The 16627-nt window shown below is 38.7% G+C and overlaps 1 protein-coding gene across 1 annotated transcript in view; it reads left to right on the plus strand.

Annotated features, from left to right (window-relative positions):
- The window catches only part of kctd16b (potassium channel tetramerization domain containing 16b), an 81009-nt gene that overhangs the window by 39175 nt on the left and 25207 nt on the right, over positions 1-16627 (plus strand). The window lies entirely within an intron of this gene.

Raw genomic sequence — 16627 nt, forward strand, 5'->3', positions numbered from 1 at the left:
ATAAAAACTCCAATGATTGAGCTCTAGTGTAAGAATTGTCCCGATTCCATCTATTTCCACCCCCCCCCCCCCCGTGCGTAATTGAAGCAGGAGGCTATTTTGGGGGCTTTGTGGAGGCTGGCGGCAGTATTAGCCAAGTGGATTGGAGTCAAAGAATAATAATAATGATCATGACTGCAGCATACATATATGTATATATATATCTTGTCTGGCTTGGAAAAGAAATTCCCTGTCCCTCCCTGCTTGAAATCTCGTGCTCACTTGCTGCTCATCGCAAACCTCCATCCATATTCTCCGCATCCATTTCAGGTGATGAGAAAAGGCCTCAAAGCCGCAGCTCTTCCCACAGGCTATCTGTTGTCACGGAGACGCTGCCGTCGCCATGACTAAAAAAAAAGAAAAAAGAAAAATCACAGCGAGCATGACAACAGTCAGTTGGAGCTGCGCCGTCACGGGGATCCTTGATTGACATCTTTGCTATGCTAATTTACAACTTTTCTCTTCTGGCATAAACATTTCCTAGAGTTTCCAAGTTTTTTTTTTTTTTTTTTTAAATGAAGTAAGTAAACCTGAAGAGAATTCAGGATTTCCTTCAGCATATTGCAACCAAGCTCAAGTCTTGCTTTTCATTTGACATTTGGCAATATTCCACATATAGAAAATAGCGATTTTTACAAAACAAGATTCTCGTGCTAGTGCTCTCCCTTGCGACTCAAACCAATAAAAAACCTTAAATGCTATTCTAAATTCCAACAGAGCTCTTGACTTACGACAAGCCTACAATTACATTTTTATCTGGATAAAGAATCATTGTAGATTTCCTTTTAAAGCAAATTTACACTCCATTTTAAATGAAAACATTCTTCAGTATTGACTGATGAGAGAAATGTTGATACCTCAGTCAGCAAATCCTGACTGCTCCTGCCTTAAACAATTTGACGCTGTTCTGCATCCGAATGAGATCTCTTCACTACAATTTTTATCTGCTTGGGTATTTTGTGTGGATGGAGAGATTCTCTTTTTCTTTTTACAAACAGATCATTTAAAAAATACTATCACTGCAATTGGTTGCAAGTGATTATTGATTCTTTTTGAGGAAAATGGAACAATTTTGGTCTAATTCTCAGATGAAGAAGAACAAGAAGTAGAAGTCATTTGGCTTCCTTTCGCCACAACACGGATTTTCAACACCAAAAGGTGCAATAACAGACCAGCATTTTACTTTTGGCCACAATGCGACACGGCCGAGATTCAACTTTAGGCAGCCATATTAAAAGGAAAAGAAAAACTTTCAAATATAGAATGAAGCAAAGTGAACGGAGATATTTGGTGCCAGTCTAAGATCTTATTTTAATATATTCAAGTCACACCTGAGAATAAATTGGAGAACAAGCCAAATTGCGATTTACGGTATTCGGTTACTTTTCTCAAATTTTTAGGGATAACTTATGTATGTCCGAGAATCGATATAGAGCAGCAACTCCGGTTATAATCTGGGTCACGGCACCAATTGGAAGTTCCGTACGAACCTACCCCCGGTCCTTTTATTTTTAATGCTGACAGGATTATACTAACAGTAATGACCAGAAGAATGTATACATGCCAGAAAGATCAAGTACACATACTTTTTCTCTGACTATGCGGAAGAAGGTCTAATCTGTCCAAAACGATTTTCAATTCTTATACTGTATTGGCCGCTCAGTTTAGCCCATGTGACAATGTGCGAGCCAATGGTCTTAATTGGTTTCATCTAGATAAGTGTACCAGACTGCAGATAGATAGCTCATTCACTGCCATTGACGACTATAGACGTCAAAAATTCATTTTAACTATTTCTATTAGTTAAACATTTTTCCCCATTTTTTCCCGAAAACCTAGATATTTTTTTTATTGTATTAGAACAGATATAAAATTTGTGATTAATCGTGAGTTAACTACTGAAGTCATGCGATTAATTACGATAAAAAATTAATCACCTGACGCTCCTAATTTTTTATAATCTTTTCTTTTAAAAAAGATTATTAAAGATAAATAATAAAAACTTCTTCTTTTTTTTAAGAAAAGATTATTAAAAATTTGGTGCATCAGGTGATATATATATTTTTTAGCGTAATTAATCGTATGACTTCACTAGTTAACTCACAATTAATCACAAATTGAATATATATATTTACAAAAAAATGTCTAGGTTTTCATACTCTTAACAAAAGTGGAAAAAAAAAGTTAAACTAATAGAAATAGTTAAAAATGATTTTTTGACGTCTATAGCCGTCAATGGCAGTGAATGAGATGGAAAATTGGTGCCAAGCCAATCTATTCATTAAGAGGCCTAATCTAACAGCCAACCTGCATTTCGGTGAAATTCAACTTCACAGTTAGCAAATCCAGACTTCTTTTAACATTTGACATTTTACACTATGCCAACTGATCTCTTTATATACTACCGCCCTGATAATACATTTTGTTTTATTGGACCCGTATATGGTGTTGGTTGTGTAAATGTAAAAAGTGCGAGTGTAGATTTGGGAAAAAGTCCATTTTCACCTCTCCTTGCGATTTTCAGGAAATACTGTTCTGTCTTGCTGCTCTTTAAAGCAACAGCGCCTTTAAAAATGCAGCATTTGACGCTGTTGAACATCCCACCAGATCTGTTCACATTTTGCCTTCTCTTAATATTACATGCACGCTTGCATAGCCGCTTATACTTTTTTCATTGTGATGCCGAGCGAGCCATCAAACTTTCATGTTTGGCCTTATGCTTCTTCACGTTGGAGTTTTCTCCTCTTGGAGGGAGGACATCATCACACAAAAGTTGTCGCCACGTTCCTGAGGGAGCGCCAACGTAAATTATTCGCACTCCTTCGGCGGCTAACATAAGCAGGCCAGTTTGATGTGATTTATTAAGTTGAGTACGGAGAGGTAGATGATGCATCGGCTTATGGGAGTAATTGGAAATAATATAGGCGGGGGCGGGGGCGGAGGAGGAGGCGGAAAGGAAGCGTGAAGGTTATGAGGTTGTTTGTTCACTTTTTAAAAGCAAAGTCAGCACGCGAGTTGAATTTCTCACTTTCGGTTGCCACAAAATACCCAAAGTACGGCACATATATTATTCATTTTAATATATAACAAATTGCTTCCATTGAAAGCCGCAGCGCTTTGGCCATCAATTATTTAGTTTACGAGTGTTTTTGCAAAGCATTTATGCAAATGAGGATGCCTGTGAGCATTTAGCGGGTTCAAAGGTAGCGCGGCTGGATTGAGGCCGCATCTGTTGATCCGCAGTCAAAACGGTCATAATGAGAGTGTGGAAAATTGTTAAGTAGTCACACAAAACCTGGAGTGTCACTAAAGGGATGTCTATTTGAGCCAATTAGTGCTGACATACTGGCTGCTAGTTGAACCAGGACACATTTTATGGAGAGGGATCATTCTAGGTTAGTGTTTCTTTTTGTCATGTCGTTTTGGCTTCTGGGGGAGGTGTTCATTCTCTGGACAATTCATTAGGTACACCTACGCAATTGTTGACAAATTGAAAGGAAATCTGCTTCTTTCTGGTGGCCAAATATTCTTCTATAAAGTATGTTCGAGGTTTTAAGATTGGTAATCGCCAAGGCGGAACTGTTCAGACTTGGATCAACACAGAAAGAATGATCACTCGTCTGTCTTGGATGAGCTAAGAAAGTTTGGTCATTCTTAGGTTGAGGAAATATTGGGAAACGGGCTGTGTTGTTGATGAATCGTGTCAGGAAGTGCACTACCTGGAAGTGACCAGCAGGGGCGCATTTGAGTCCGTTTCAACTACTTTTTGGTCTAAATAAGCTTTTTGCGTGAGTGAAAACGACAAAAGGATGATGCGCCTTCTTTAACGTGCTTTTTTTATTATTATTATTATATTCATTGTTAAGCACAAAGGGAAGTTTGGTAAGAAATTGACAGTATGCCCTTGGACATATTTTATTTTTGCTTAATTAAATGCATGAGGAAAGCTCATTTTGAATGTACCTAGAGGGGAGTCGGTGAGTTATATCGTTTTATACAACTTTTGAAAATAACCAAGTGATTAAAAAAAAAATCCACATATTTCATCACCAAGCGAACAGAGAGGTTTATTTACTGCAATGCAGATGTGGTGGTTTGGTTTTGATTATATATGTCAAAAAATACATGGACACATAAAATGTGAACGCACACAACTTTATGGAGTGAACAAAAGCCAACTGGATTGAATGTAAGCTGTGCTTCTGCTGCTGTTTTGGTTAGCAACAAATCAACATAAAATAGCTTTTTCAGATGAGCAACTTATTTCACTACTGCGCTTTTTCTAATGTCGAATACTGTACGTACGTCGGCTCAAGATCTGTTGTAAATAATCAGCATTCTCTTCCTACGAGATCTTCAGCAAAGCACACGACTGGAGTGGAGAGCGCGTTGGAGGGTGCTTGTGATTGTTTGGCTTTGAATGAGCCACACGCGGACACACAAATACGCACTCACTCCACGTCGCTACACTTTGCCGGAATTTTACAGCCCACGAATTTGTCTCGGCAGTGTTCATTTCATTGCATTTTTCCATCCCAGCCAAAGAGTTTTTGAAGGGAGCGAGCGAGGGAAAGAGACCGGTGGCGGGTTAATGGCTTGTCAAAGAGCCGCAGGTCAGGCCACAGGAAGTCAGAGAGCAGGCCGCGTTTTCACGGCGGTGACAAAACTCCATTCAACCCGCAGGTCACACTCCGGCCTGATGTTGTTTTTGGGCTAAATGCTGCTAACTGCAAGTCAGGAAGAAATATGCACACGAGGAGGTAAAATCTGAAGTTACACAATGAGCTTCATTTCATATCAATTAGACGCTCTTTCTCTTTTTGCACCCTCATCCACTTGTCTTGTACAGCTGATGATTTGCAAACGCCATTTCAACCCAATCAACTGTAAATATGCTGATGTACACTAGCCTGCATTTATGTACACGCCCAAGCCGTTGGAGAGTACATGTTCGGAAAATTGTCTTTTTAATAGCTTGTAAACACATGGTTGCTTCGGTGCACTGCCTGCCCACCAATCAAGTGTGAAATTAAACAGCCAAGTAAATCTTTTGTTATCTGCTTGTTTTGAAAAAAAAATGGAGCTGCTTCTTCACTTCCTCCTCATTATTACAGATGTGTCACAAAAGTTCCACAACTGATGTCAAACTCAAACTTGGTGGAGGAAAAATCCCACGATATTGACGTTGCTCCACAATGGTGATGCCAGGAAGTGTCAGATGCTCAGGGCAATAACGCATTGTTATAGCAAGCGTGTTGACATCGAGAAGCTAAACTTGTCGTTTAGACTTGAGATATATTTTTTGTATGCTTGAGTGCTTGGGTTGTCACGCCCCCCTCTCCTAGCCCCGCCCACATGTGCAAGTCAGAGTTCTTTAATCATGTGGCTTTTTGGGCTGAGGTTTTTCCAGGTTCATGCTGTGCCTCCTTTAATAGAGCAGAGCTTGTTTTTCTCCATCCCCCTTTCTTATTTTTTCATCCAAGAAATTCAGGACACTAAAGCAGACCCGCAAGGCTTCTAATTCTAATTGTTTTCGTTTTTCCTCACTTTATAAGAAAGAACAAAATTGACACATTTTATGGCCTGTTTGAGTTGAAACAGAATATGAAGCCCAACCAATGCATAAAAAGCTCAACAAACTGTTGTTATACTGAAGAGTAATTGAAACTAGAAAAATTCCCGCGGAAATTTTGAATGGGACTGCTGACTCTTGCAAGGTGGAAACACGCATGTACTGTACTGTATGTAGTACTTGTAGCAATAGTAGTAGTGGTATAGTAGTAGCACTTGTAGCACTTGTAAAAAAACTGTATTTAAATAGCAGTCCAATACATTTAATAGAAAAAATAAAAATTAAAAAAAATAATAATAATGTGTTATTTTTGAAAATGTATTTAAAAAAATGGAAATGAGCTGAACAGTTTAAAATTTAAACGATTGAAATCGGTCAAGAAATGTGGAAGTTAGGCATAATCCACATAAACTAAAAGTATCTTACTGTCCCTTTAAGAAACATGCACATTGACGCACACGCATTGGACTAACACGTTGGAGAGAGACGTCACGCACCAAGCCTCTCACGACTTAACGGTTTAAGATGCTTAAGGTGAAAATAAAGGTACTAAATGACACCTTAGCCAAATTAAAGTTAGTTTGTCTGAAAGAAGACACTTGTGACTACAAAATGTGAGAATTTGACGTCTAGTGAGCAAAGATTGTGGCCATGGTGACGAGTTGAAGTGACGTCACGCACCCACATTTCATTGAGATTGAATGAGAGACGCACACCTCAAAGAAAAGCCTCCCACGACTTAACGGTTCAAGATGCAGATTCAACAAATGGCTCGTTAGAACGGCAAGGGTTTGGGGAACACGAGCATGTTCTCATTTTTTTAATCGGATGAAAAATGACCAAATGAGAGCAGGTTGAAAACTTATGATTTATCAGAAATGAAGAGCGAAAGGCGCCTGAATTTAACAGGGAAGAGACAGGCGAGTTGGTCCGACTGGTCCGAGCTAAAAGTGAAAATAAAGGTACTAAATGACACCTTAGCCAAATAAAAGTTAGTTTGTCTGAAAGAAGACACTCGTGACTACAAAATGTGCCGCACCGAGTCCGATCGAGCCTCATCGTTTGATACCTCATTTGTCCCGGTGCGATCTACGGTACGGGCCGCATTCTTGCGGAAAAATCGGTGGAAGATTAAAAAATAAAAATAAAAATAAACCACTTTTTGTAGGATAGTAATATGTGCTGCTTGCTACGCTCAGCAGTCCCATAATAATCAGTCGTATTAAAGCTCACATGAATGGAAGCAATTTTGAGTTGTCACTTACTGTTTCTAACTCACATTGCAAATCATGACAATATTTGGAGTGCTATCAGCAGAGATGCACTTTCCATATATCGCTATTCTAATTCCCGAGTCATGCACTGCAACGTACCCAGAAGTGTTCCTAATATTATGCTGGTCTGATTTTGGCAACGTGAGAGGAGTGTGCATTCATTATTCATAGAAGTCATGAATTATAAATTTGGACATGCCTGTCTGCCAAGAGAGTTGTGGTTTAAAAAAAAAAAAAAAAAGAAAAGAAAGAAGAAGGCAGGGATTGATAATGAGGCATATAATAGCACAAATGCAATCTTTGGACACCGCATTTGAGCCGTTTTGGCCTCAAATGACGTTTGGGTTTGGAGGAGGTCGTGTACTCCAACATGGAGTCGAAATAGACTCCAAATATTGTTAGGTGAGTCACTGCGGCTGCTGTATTTAATGTGGCTCTGCTCGCTAGTTGGCAAATGACTATAATAACATAATTATATATGAGGCTTTCATGTTTTTATTCGCAACACCCCATCGGCTTCAGGTAATTTCAAGCGGGACCCTTTCACGCACTCATGCAGCAGGCACTGCACTCGCATCTCACTCACACAATTGGAAATAACTTTTTATGAAAAAGGAACATCACGAGGGTGCCTTGGAGACCGCCGTGGTCGTTTCTCTCATACTCACAATGTTTTATATTCGGCAAGTGAAATTCCGCCTCTTACTACTTTACACTTACAGATATATTTGTCAAGTTTGTTTTTCAACATTTATGTGTGGAAGATGGTCTCGGTCAGCTTTTTAAAGCACGTCATGACTAACAGATCCCTGAAGGTGGCGACATTGCATCGTTTGAGAGTGGAAATCAGCGCAGCTTCTCAGTAGAAGGTGAAGATTTAGGGCTGAATGTCGGGCTTGGAGGCAAATGGCAAAACGTTGGGCAAATTTAAGCATTTCACACCCCAACAGAATCGGAATGTATATATTTCTGTAAACTTTGTATTTGCGGTAGTAGAAAGTAAGGTTGCAGTTAACGAAAACCCACAAAATGAAGCTGAATTTTTGTTAAATATAAAAATAAAAATGCTTTAACATGAAAACTAGCTGAAACTACATCTAACGTTTTTAAAAAACTACAATTGTAATGTTAATGTCCGCCATTTTCGTCTTATCCAATTAACATCCTACGTGAGCTTTCAGGGCTCATTTGAAATGTATTCATTTTGGTATTGCTTTAAATCTGTGTAAAAGAAAGAAGGTTAAACAGTTGTTTGAAAATTGTAATTTATTGCACATTCGTTAGTGACCTTTTTTATTTTGCACTTGACTAACACTCCATAAAAAACTAACACTAACTAATAAAAACTAAACTAAATTGAAGCATTTTTGAAAAAATACAAACTTGCTCTATAAATTAATTGTGAATTAAAAAAATTCAGTCAAAAGGAAATAAAAAAAACGAACTATAATGTAAAATCCAAAAGTGTTACAATAACCGGTAGGGAGTGTGTGTCAATGTTGTAAAAAAAAAGCCACTGACATTGTCGCCTTTTTTTAGTCTCTCTGTATATAAATTATTTTGCCATCAAAAGCTTTCTCAGTCATGTTTTTGTTAAAAAATATAAAAGCTTCAAATTCACGGTTATGCTTGATGCGTTTGCTTTCACACTCTCAGCGTTTTTGTTAGAAAGCCGTTGGTGAAAGCACGCCATTTTCTATGGATGGAAAAGAGGTAGTAACTTTTTGCGACTTTTCCTTTTGGTAGGTTTGGTGCGTATATTGACAGAGAACAGTTCTTTGAAGAACCATTAAAATGCCCTAAAACGCCCGCATACATTGGGAACTGCACTTTGAAAAGGGCAGGCAGTGAATGAGTCAATAAGAACGTCAACATGAAGTTTGCTTGTGCGTACTCTTATTAATAATGCTTTTATGATGGCAACAGCTTGAACCTACAATTGACTTTTATTTCACTTGATATAAAGGTATAAAGTCCAAATAGACTTTAGTGAATCAGGTTTATTTAACACCTTGCCGTTATGTATTTATCTTTGGGATGACCAGAGGGGGTCTGTGTGTGTGCTCGGGATTCGCTCGGTGCGAGCAAACAAGGACACAGAGTGCAGCATCAGCGGCGTTGAAGGGGGAGAGGGTAAAAAAAAAAAAAAAAAAGTAAAAAGTTGCACGGCGGCGCACACGAGAGATGGAATCCAAAAGGAGTGAGACCACAGACGAGTTGAAGAAATGAGAGATGGCCACGCCAGCCAAACCAGATCGAGCCGAGAAAGAAAGGATGAGTCAGAGCTGAGCGAGGAAGAAAGATGGAGGTGTGAGTGTGTGTGTGTGTGTGTGTGTGTGTGTGTGTGTGTGTGTGTGTGTGGGAGGAAAGATTAGTGAGGCAATATCAGAGTGTCCATCAATGTCACAGGACTCGTGTCCTCTGCAGGCCTTTTTATCCATCAGCATGGTGGGGGGAAGCTCGCCTGCATTTGCACACCAATTCTCACCTGTTTACCGATTCTGTCATGACACTTCAATTCCTCGCTTTTATACGGTCTGCTGATAACAGATTCCCTGCGCTCACGCTATAGTACATTCAATTACTGGGTTTATATATATATATATATATATATATATATATATATATATATATTTAAATATATATATATAAATATTTAAATATATATATATATATATATATATATATATATATATATATATATATATATATATATATATATATTTATTTAAATATATATATATATATATAAATATATATATATATATAAATATATATATATATATATATATATATATATATATATTTATTTATTTATTTGGGGTAGAACGGTTCACAAATTCCACGGTTCAGTTCGGTATGCAGTTTCAGAAAAATGTATCATGTCTTGGAGTAAATAGCGAAAGTGTATATTATTCACAGCTAATTATTATTATTGTATTGTCATTTGAATTATTATTTTTCTATTTCTGCCAGTGGCATATAGTGGCAGGCATAACAAATGCAAAAGGTGTATTACCAACCTTAGTCTGTTGGTTGAATGGCAGTCATGGTTACCTGCAAATATATCAGCTTTGTGTTCAATTATACAAGCCCGGACTTCACTCAAAGTACATTTGTGACTCAACTGAGTTAAGATCATTATCTCAGTAGGAAAACTTTTTATTTTTGTTTGCTGGTTAATACCGTGAGGTTTTTCTTATGCGAAATAAGTATCTTGGCTCCACAAGTAGGAAAAACAACTCTCAGATCAAATGACAATTATACTATTATAATATTGAACTATTAAATAAGTCTTATTTGATGGACATAAGACGAAGATGTGTCATAATTAATCTCGTTATTACTATTCTTACATGATGTGTGAATGAGCTCAGCGCGTGCCTTAAGTATGCCACCTTAGACATCTCTTTATTTATAAACACCACCACACTGGATTACAAACGAAACAAACAAGATGTGCTTTAATTGCAAATTTCCACCTTTATTTTCAAGGGATTTACAGGTCATCATTTGCCTCCCAGGCCAGTTCTTGATACACAAATCCGATGTCACAAGTCAGAAAGTGTCCGAGCGTATGCGCTTGTATGTGGCTTCGAAGCCTACCAGCGTCCGTTAGCTGTGTGCTATGCTATTATCGATTGTCGAGTCATCAACATAACGATTTCCGACGTTCGTTTCAGGTACCACAAATCTTGTGTTAGATTATTAAAGATTTGGCAGCGATGAGCGGTGGCTCGGGACGCTAAACGCTGTTAGCACCGTAGCCTACAGTAGTGTAATGAAACCCGTGAACTCTCTCTACCCGCCCCGCTGCAATATAATTGGCTGCAGCGTCACTAGAAGGATATGACGCACATGAGGCGCCACCGTAACCATGGACGGCGCCATAATGGATTAGCGCTTATAAGGGGAAAAAAATAATAATAATAAAAAAAAAATAATAATAATAAAAAAATACAAAAAAAAGAGTTGTGTGAAAGGACCGTACCAAAACTATTTAACCGATCGGATTAAACGGTATATATACATTGGTCCACAAAAGACAATTCAATACGGTTTTCAATACGTAGAATGCAAAAGTATTTAAGGATGGTACAATTTCAAAGTGGAACGATTTGATTTGTTTAGACTTGGCGGGATTACGATTGGGTTCAAAATGGTAGTGGCTCGGTTCCAGAGCGTACGATGCAATTATTTTTTTGTCGTAATTTTAAATGCATTTGAATTAACTAAGATATAAAGTATTTCTCCAATAAAAAGTTATTCGATACATATTGATTTAGTTCAAAAGGAAAGATTCAATTTATTTTTATTTTTTTCCTAGGTAAACAAATGAATACACACACACGCACGCACACACACACATTCAAAAAAAAAAAAAAAAGAGAGCAATGATGATGACATCAAATCGGTAAAATTACCGAATGAACAATACTGAGCTCTCCAGGAAAAAAAAAAAAAGATTCAATTAAATTTGATGCACTTGCATCTTTTAAATCAAAAAATTATACACCAATAACAGACACAGATAGACAGAGAGACAGACATATAGAAAGATAATTTTGTGCAAATTTTCTTAAAAAACGCCAAAATTGAGTACCTTTAGCAACAAGCATCCATTTTGCATCCATTAATTTATTATTAATTATAGTTCAGCGGCAGACATTTTTCTATCAAGTCTTATGGGTGACTTAACCTAGCCCTATTTATGACCTCTTTACATGACACTTTTAGCTTTTTCATGCACATCCATTATAAAATATGAAGTAATTAATTCTATGTTGACACTGACAGACGCCAAGACATGAAAACGTCATGTAGTTTACAACTAGAAATGTCCACATCACAACAGAAATGTCTTCAACTTGCCCATGTGCGTGTTGTTCATTTTGATTCCATGCATCCATCATCTTATTTGGCCGCCTGCTGCTATCTGCCCGAGCCCGACAACGCTTTATGAAGTTCCCGCCCGAGCTCTAAATCACTGATTGTTACCATTTTGGCAACTGCGCTTAGGGGAAAAATAATCTGCCGAGACCACTCTCCGCGGGCACCCAATGGGATTTTCAAACCCAGCGCATAATTCTCCATGGCGACGCGAGTCATTTTCTGCCTTTGTGTCACATGCTCATCTTCCCAAGGTGGCTACTTTATTTTCCACATACGTGAGGCATTTTATTCAAAGGGCTGCAAGGTGCATGTTGCGAAAATATGCATCGCTTCAAATGTAGAAACGACGCGTCCAAAGTGCAAATGAGCACTATTGATAGGGAAACAAGTTATCATTGATTACCTCCTGCAAGCTGAACGGATGGCGGAGAATTTTTCCACATACAGTTGCTCTCCGTATCGGTGGAAAAATCACCTGGGAAATACTCAAGACAAATTAAAAGATTGTTTATTTCACCGCGGAGGTGCGACTGTGCGCCGTTACCTTGGATACGCTGGATTTAAAACAAAAAGGAGCGGGTAATAGAGACAGAAGCTGCGGGCCGCACGCTTCATCATTGTGCTTATTATTGATTGCAGCCAAAGCTGGCTGAGGTAATAGCGTACGCTACCTAGCGAGGGGAAGATTAGCGAGCGGGTCTATCTCACTCCGGCAGCTGTATGCATTGAGCATGGAGCACAATTGGCTTTGGGATTAGAGCCTGTAAGGAAAGACCTGAAACATTGGGAAACATGCGTCAAAAAACAACATATGCTTAATAATGAGGGGGGGACAACGTCAAGGGAGGGTTGAGTTGGGTGTCCCGAAGGGCGCTGGCGTCAGGCGCTCAAGCAAACACGGCCACAAACAACCACTTGCGTTTACTCTCCAACATGACGGTTAGCGTGCAAACTGTATCAAATATACATAATCCAAATAGCGATACCAACTCAGTATTAATATTGGATAGATACTGGCAGTATAATATTGATCTAGTAGTTTATTTTCAGTTTGGTCGAACAAACAGGTATGTCATAGCAGGCTCTCGCGCTCCCTCCTCCCCCTCCTGTGTTTCAGTCGTGTGCGTCACGTGACTGGTATCGTCTTTGTAGTAGATTGCCTGAACGCACAGTATTGTACTTGAAAAATAATTTGTTTTGGATGTTATTTTATGTTTCATATTTGCCGCATGATAGTTTTTATCATCTAATTTAGGTTGAAAAAAATCCACCAAAAAATTTAATGAAGGCACAATTATTATTTTTTATTATTATTATTTTTTGTATTTGTAGTTTCTAAACAGTATGTGATAAAGAATTTGTTTTCCTATGATCACCTTGTGCAATTTGTTTAAGAAAGTAAAAAAAAAAATCATACAGTATCTTGCTGTTATGGTTGTAATGTTTCTGGGAAAAAAAACATTGATAAAGTAATTTCTATTTATCAACAAACTTTGTCCTAATTTTGGCCTTTGTTTAAAAAGGAAACAACACAAAAAAAACTTAAAAGTTGAAAATTGACTGATTAAGCAATTTGATGATACACCTACTTTAACTCTTTGACTGCCAGACGTTTTCAGAAACGGGATGTCGCCAGTGCCAGCCGATTTAAGCATTTTGACTGATCTTTCAAGGTCCACAGAAAATGTTGTGTTTGGACTATGGAAACACACAAATAAATACCAAATGAAAGATTGAACTCTCATCTTTCATCAGAAAAAAAAGTTTGTTTCTACCTTATTCCGTTCTTCAGTAATCAACAATAGAAAATGATTAGTTTCACCCAAATGCTCTGTTTTGAAACAAAAAGCGGAGAAAAAGAGCTTTTTGTGAAATGATGTTATTTCATGCACTCTAGTGAATTCTACACTTCTTTTTGTCCATGAATGATGCCACAAACACCTAAATAGTGCTTTACTTCTGTAAAACGCTATCACCAACAATGAAAAAGTGTTTTTTGGTTGCAAAATACGTTTATTTCCATTCAACAGTGTAACAATTTGACAAAACAATTTCGCAAACTATTTACAAATGTGTGCAACTGTGGTACTATTTACAATTATGTGGATGTTTCAAATACAGTTTTTCTTTTTGTAATGCTCCCATGCGTGCAAGGAGACGCAGCAGGATTTGCACAACAGATTAGTTTCACTTGCGATGGCTCCTTTCGCGTGCAGACGTTACACTTTCTTGACGGCCTTTTTTTCCGGGGAATAGCAAGTAGCAGACTGTACCCACTCCTCCGATGAATATGCATTGGACTCGGGGCACTCTTTGTCGTCCGATTGAATGTCCGCCTGAGCGTGCTCGGTTGTGCTCCGCGTTTTCCGGTGTTAGCATCGCTAGCCGGTGAACCTTTATGACGTCGTCATAGCCGCCGCGTCAGCGCTTCCAACTTCGGCGTCAACCTCGGAGTAACCATCATCATCATCGATGCTGATCATCGTCGTCATCAATGTGCTCTTTAGCGTTGGTCGATGCCTTTCGTCTTTGAAAAAAAATCCCAAGTGTGAGCTGCTTGCGGTCGCCATTGTTCGCTTCTTCAGCCATCTAGCACCGCCTCACGTCTTCTATTGCCGCGTCAACGCTTCCAACCTCGGAGTCACCATCATCATCATCGATGATGATCATCGTCGTCATCAATGTGCTCTTTAGCGTTGGTCGATGCCTTTCGTCTTTGAAAAAAAATCCCAAGTGTGAGCTGCTTGCGGTCGCCATTGTTCGCTTCTTCAGCCATCTAGCTCCGCCTCACGTCTTCTATTGCCGCGTCAACGCTTCCAACCTCGGAGTCACCATCATCATCATCGATGATGATCATTGTCGTCATCAATGTGCTCTTTAGCGTTGGTCGATGCCTTTCGTCTTTGAAAAAAACTGCTCGACCGTGAGCTGCTTAACCGGTCACCATGTTTTCTTCCCTTACCCAGCCATTGTCCCCTCTAGCTCCGCCTCACGTCTTCTACTGACGCCTACCCAATCTTGTCAAAAGAGAGTCATTGCTGCCATCTAGGGGCCAAAAATAGTCATTAGGCTCACTAGACCTGCTTGAAACTTTCACCACAGCTGGGCAAGGCTTTACTCCACCCGTTTCAAAAAAAAAATTTAAAAAATGGGTGGACGTCTTTAACGTCTTTGGCGCTCCTCCATAGGTTTTTGCAGAACGTCATTTAACGTCTTTGGCAGTAAAAGACTAAGAAGATAAATATATACCATAATTTTCAAAAAAGTATCAATATCGGCAAAACTGGCCCTGCATATACTTGGTATCAGATCAATAAATTTACTTGTGAGTCACACCAAACCATGAGACTTTCTGTGTGTTCATAAGAAATGACACTTCCACAAAAGCATATGAAAAATATCATGCATATGGAGAAAATCTTGCAATGTTCAGTCCTGCTTCAGCCTCGCTCGCCTTCAGAAGTGCAAAGTAATCAAAACTGAGTCTCCAAACGTTTTTAAAACAAAACAATAAGAATCAATCTAATTCACACGGTCATGGTCTTATAGCCGCGCAACACTCGCCGCCGCTACTCTTGGCGTCCTTTTTACACAGCCTTTCAGCAAGAAAGAGGAAAATAAGTCACAATGTTGAAATTGTGAAGACATTACACAAACTATGTTTTAAACCAGCTTAGGGATGGAATCTTCTAAAAAAAGGGTCAGCATAAGGTTGCTGCCGTCTGTGTAATCTTCTCTAAAAGATGGATTTCCTCCGTGTTCCAGCCGCCAGGTGTATTCTCCAAACACTCTTATCACTCCGCTTGGCTTTCGTTGAGAATTACAGAGAGTCTTGAAAAAAAGACAACTTTTTGTGGGGATTTAGGAACACATTTGCGTGTGTAGCCTTTTTTGGGGCCTGGTTTGACGACAATGATTGGAGGCTCGTTGAGGGCCGTAACATAATCCTGAAGAGACGTTTCCCCCCCACACACACTCTCGTTGTGTCCTTTGCATTTTTACTACACGGCGCTTTGTTAAGGCAGACACATATTCACTTCTCTCACTGCATCTTTCATAAGTAGCTGCTCCCGTATGATAAAAAACGTGGCTGTAATCAAATACTGTAAGCATACATCACATTACGGGGACGGGAGATGCCATATGGCACGCTGTCAGTACGCTGCGTAAAAACACAGGGGAGAAAAAATGATTTATGGTGTCATAGCATCAGCCTAAGAACACTCAAGAGTTTGTTTGGTTGATGAGATGCTGAGAAAGTCACAAACGAACACAAGCTGGAACGACGAACGGCCCGACACAGAAGAAGAAAGGGGAAACTAATTAACTCAACCGACAAGATAGCAGCATCAAACACCTCGCGCCCATTAGCCTCTTTTTTTTTTTTCCTGCTAAACAGACGTTTCTATTCAATCTCATCGTTTTGTGTCGAGGCGGTGGAAACTCTCAAATCCAACACTGCGAAGCAAAAAAAAAAAGGGTTTAAAAAGACAAGATGGGAAAAAAAGGAGTCAAACACATTAGGCAACTTAATGTAAAAAAATATATACTCATAACCATGCAGTTAAATAAAATAATAATAGTTTACAAGACTTTTTCTCCAGAAAAAAATAAAATAAAATAAAAATAAAATAATAATAAATAAAAGACTTCAATATTTTAAACGGAAACATTTTTGGCAGATATTTTTGAATTTTTGAATTATTTACTATTGGCTAGATTTGAGTTTTTACACTCCGTTTGTCACTACTAGGTATTCCATGTGTTGGTTTGGAGGCAAAAGGTAGACCCAATGCAAGACCAATAAGCAGGAGAATCTCAAATAAAAGGGTTGATTTACAAAAAGGGT

This window comes from Vanacampus margaritifer, chromosome 16, assembly GCF_051991255.1.
Source record: "Vanacampus margaritifer isolate UIUO_Vmar chromosome 16, RoL_Vmar_1.0, whole genome shotgun sequence".
Classification (NCBI taxonomy): Eukaryota; Metazoa; Chordata; class Actinopteri; order Syngnathiformes; family Syngnathidae; genus Vanacampus; species Vanacampus margaritifer.